Source organism: Acinonyx jubatus, chromosome A3, assembly GCF_027475565.1.
Source record: "Acinonyx jubatus isolate Ajub_Pintada_27869175 chromosome A3, VMU_Ajub_asm_v1.0, whole genome shotgun sequence".
NCBI classification, from domain to species: Eukaryota; Metazoa; Chordata; class Mammalia; order Carnivora; family Felidae; genus Acinonyx; species Acinonyx jubatus.
In genome coordinates this window covers 20,939,960-20,944,296 of record NC_069388.1, presented here as the reverse complement: position 1 = coordinate 20,944,296, position 4,337 = coordinate 20,939,960, and positions in this window count along the sequence as shown.

The window sequence follows — 4,337 nt, the reverse complement described above, 5'->3', positions numbered from 1 at the left end:
CCCTGTGACGACCGGCTGTGGGACTCTCCCTCCCCACCCGATGTCCACTCTGATCAATGGATGCTGTGTTCTCCCTGGCTCGCCTCCACGCGTCCCCCCGTCACAGGGACTCACAGGGACCATGGTCAAGGCAGTCTCCATCTGGCCGAAGGGAAGTTCTGCCTCCACGTCTCTGACAGTATTTGAGACTCTTAAGAAGCTGTGTTTTGTCTTTTCACATCCATTGGACTCTGCCCCACCTTCTGGAAACCCTCCGTTGACCCCACGGCTCACAGAACAGAATCCAAGTTCTTCAGAGGAGTTAGTCTCCAAGTCTCTGCATGGCTTGACTTCTGCAGTACTTGAACAGGAATCTTTTTATTTTGAAATAATTTTAGGCTTGCAGAACAGTTGCAAAGACAGTATAAAGAATTCCGATTTATCCTTCACCTCAATTCTCCTAACAATAACGTCTTGCACAATCATAGCACGTTTGTCAAAACTAAGAAGTTAATGTTGGTACAATGATGTGTTGCTTTTACAGGAAATAAAAATGATTATGGATTTTTTTTCATTTTTATTGTGGAACGTACCTCAGAAAGAAAGGCGTGTGTGTGCAGTTTGGAGAATAATGACAAATGTTCCTTCTTTTATGAAATTTCTGTTCACGTTTTTTTGTTCATTTTCTATTGTGTTATTTATTAGTCTCTTTGATTCATAGATGTTGTTTATGTATTATGGATGCTACTCTTTGTCTAGTAATGAGAGTTGCAAACATCTTACTACAGATCGTGAACTGGTCTTTTTATTCTCTTAATGGGGTTTTTGATGAATGGAAGTTTTCAACTTGAAGGTGGCCAAACTTACCGAATATTTCCTTTATGGTTTAAATTTTTGGAATAATATGTTTAAAAGCTTTCCTCAAGGACCTATCTGTAAAGAGGCTGTCCTACATTTCATTCTAAAGCTGTAAGTTTCACCGTTTGCATTTAAATCCTTAATCCATCTGGTATAGACTTTTAGTGTATGGCGTGAGTCAGGGGATCACTTCCATTTTCTTCCGTCTGAATAGCCAATTATTCTGGCACTGTTTATTTGACAGGCCATCTTTTCTTCCCAGATTGGCAACGCAGGTTGGGCTGAATATCAGCCGCTCGTCTATGCAAGAGAAAGAAAAATATTAAAGAAAAAGTGAAATGAAATAAACTGGCCTGTGACTCTTAATGTCGGCAAGTCCACATCTAGGAATTTATCCTAAAGAAATCACTGTCAATGTGAAACAATACTTAGTTGCAGGATGTTGTTTGTAAGAACCGAAAAATAAAAACCATCTACTTGTCTGTCCAGCAAGAGGGGATTGTTTAAATACATTTTTGTGTATCCATACAACGGTATGTTGTGCAGTAACCCAAAAAGGTGTGGTGGGTTTTAACGTGGTAACACGGACGTACTGAAAACAGCAGGTGGTAGGACCACATATATAGTATAATCCTCTTTGTGTACTCCAGAAGATGTCTATACACGCATTACAAAGAAGAAAGGATTTGCAGTAAGCTGTTAGTTGTTCCTCTGTATTATTTGAATTGTTATAACAATATGAAAAAAACACAGATAAAGGGCCCCTGGGTGGCTCAGTCGGTTAAGCGTCCGACTTTGGCTCAGGTCATGATCTCATGGTTCGTGGGTTTGAGCCCTGCATCGGGCTCTGTGCTGACAGCTCAGAGACTAAAGCCCGCCTCAGATTCTGTGTCTCCCTCTCTCTCTAACCCTCCCTTGCCTGTGCTTTGTCTCTCTTTCTCTGAAAAACAAATAAACATTTTTAAAAATTTAAAAATTAAAAAAAAAACACCACAAATAAATGCAATTCGTTTTTTTTTTTACATATCCCCTCCCCCCCCCAAAATGTGGTGTGTGTTTAGGCTCATACCATAGGATCTGGCAATCCCAACCTAAGGAATTTCCAAAAGAGAAATAAAAGCATAAGTTTACACCAAAGCCTGCACATGAATGTTTACGGCAGCTCTAATCATAATCACCCAAAGCTAGAAACAACCCAGATTCCTTCACCTGGGGAATGGATAAACAAACTGTGGTATATCCATACAGTGGATTATTACTCAGCTCTAAAAAGAAACACTGCTGATAGATTGTAGCTCCATGGTTAACCTCAGTGCACTATGTGAAGGGACGGAAGCCAGACTCAAAGGCTGCATACTCTGTGATCCCTTTTACATGACTTTCCGGAACAGGCAAATTTCTGGGAAAAGAAAACACCAGGGGTTGCCGGGGGCTGGGGAGTTGGGCAGGGCTGACTACACAGGGGTACAGGGAACTTGTCGGGGAGGAAGGCGATTGGTGTTGATTATGGTGGTGATCACACGGCCGTGAGTCGGCTCAAAACTCAGACCAAAACGCTAGAAAGGGTGGCTCTTCCTGTAGGCGAATGACGCCTCAATAACAAAATGCAAACTGTAAGACGTGCCGCATGTTGTAAATGAAATGAGCCAGCGTTGTGAGAGCTAAAAAAACACCTGCTGTGCGAGAACAATTCAATGAGATGGAATTAACATCCACAGTATCGTCAGATGAATATCCATGTCCTACAACTATAAAATGAGCTTCCGTGTGTGTGTGTGTGTGTGTGTGCGCGCGCGCGCGCACATATGCACACACTAGTAGAAAGTCAAACTGCCAGATAAGCATCGTAAACGGTGTCCAGGAGTCTCTCTGAGCGCAGGGGTTACAGCTCATCTTTATTTTCTTTTGCTCCTGTGTTTGCTCATTTTCCCACGATGAGCACACTTTGTCCTGGCTCTTTGGAGCCGCTGGAGTCCAGGGCTGGCTTGGGGACGCTGGGAGGAGACGGCCACTCTGCAGCTGGGAAAACAGCAGCCCCCGAATGAACCCTGAGTCTCGTCCTGTCAATGTTTATTTTTCCTCCCTGGGCAGACAAGGCCGGGGACTGGAAGGAGGGACAGAAATTCAGACTCAGAAGTCTCGTTCAGGGCAGCCTGCCCCTCAGAGCCGGCTCACCCCTCCCTCGCTCCCCAGGCTCTTGTAGATAACTGTTAAGGTCAAGAGGGTGGCCTCTGGCGCCCGCCAGATCAACTCCCACTTCGTTACTTACCGCTGTGTGTCCCTGGGCCAGTTACCTAACTTCTCTGTGCCTCCGTATCTTCCCCTGTAACACAGGGATAAAGATGGTGTGGACATCGTCAGGATGTTGTGTGTGCATATGTGCGGGTGTGCACGTACAAATAGCTTAGAAGGATACCTGGCTCATTTAAGTGTCAGTAATGTTTAGAAGGATTGTTGCATCGGGCGCCTGGGAGGCTCAGTCGGTCAAGCTTCCGACTTCGGCTCAGGTCATGATCTCAAAGTTTGTGGGTTCGAGCCCCACGTCGGGCTCTGTGCTGACAGCTCAGAGCCTGGAGCCTCCAGATTCGGTGTCTCCCTCTCTCTCTGCCCCTCCCTCGCTCACACACTCTCTCTCTCTCTAAAATAAATAATAAACATTAAAAAATTTAAAAAATAAAGGGATTGTTGTGGGAATCTAGCCGATAGATGTATGAGCCTACTGGCCCCATCCCAGGGCATGTGGCGGTCTCAGGGTCGCAGACCCGACACCCCCCGGATGAATTTCAAACGGGTCAAGTTCTTCATGGTGATTTAGAGCATCCTGAAGGGAATACGCGCAGTCTACAGAAACACTTTCTAATCTTTCCGTCTCTTCAGCCAGCCTCTTCCCTCGCCTCCATCTCTGCCATGTCTCTCGGGGTCCTCCTGCTCCAAACTCCCTTGGTTCAGCCAACAGGCATGTACTGAGCACCTACTGGATGCCAGGAGCCATACTTAGGATAAATCAGGAAACAGGTAAGAATCTTCGTTGTTCACATGTAGATTCCAGATCTGTCCCCAGAGGGGACCCTAGAACCTAGAACCTTGGTCCTTCCCCACCCTCTTCATCCAGAACTCCAGAAAACCCTGCAGCCCCCTCCTCAGGTGGCAGGGGACAGAAGAAGCTGAGTCGGCAAAGCCAGGCTCTTTTTAGCAGGCAGGGCTTGAGCAGAGACTGAGTATCTCCAGCCATCAACAACGGTGTCCCATTACGCGTGCAGAGCGCCAGCTCTGGCCCAGCAAGGGTGGCCCCAGTTTATAGCAGTCACCTCATCCCCAGTTGGACTGGCAGCAACTTGCGGGCAGAGCCCCCAAGTTGTTCACCCTTTGAGGAATGCATGCCACAGGACAAGGGACACAGTAGCCTCTTGATGGCCGGCAGGGCTCTCTAGGGCACCCCATGGACTGATCTCTCTTGGAGCCCATGGACGGCCCACGTCAGAACCCAGTGATGTGCTGGG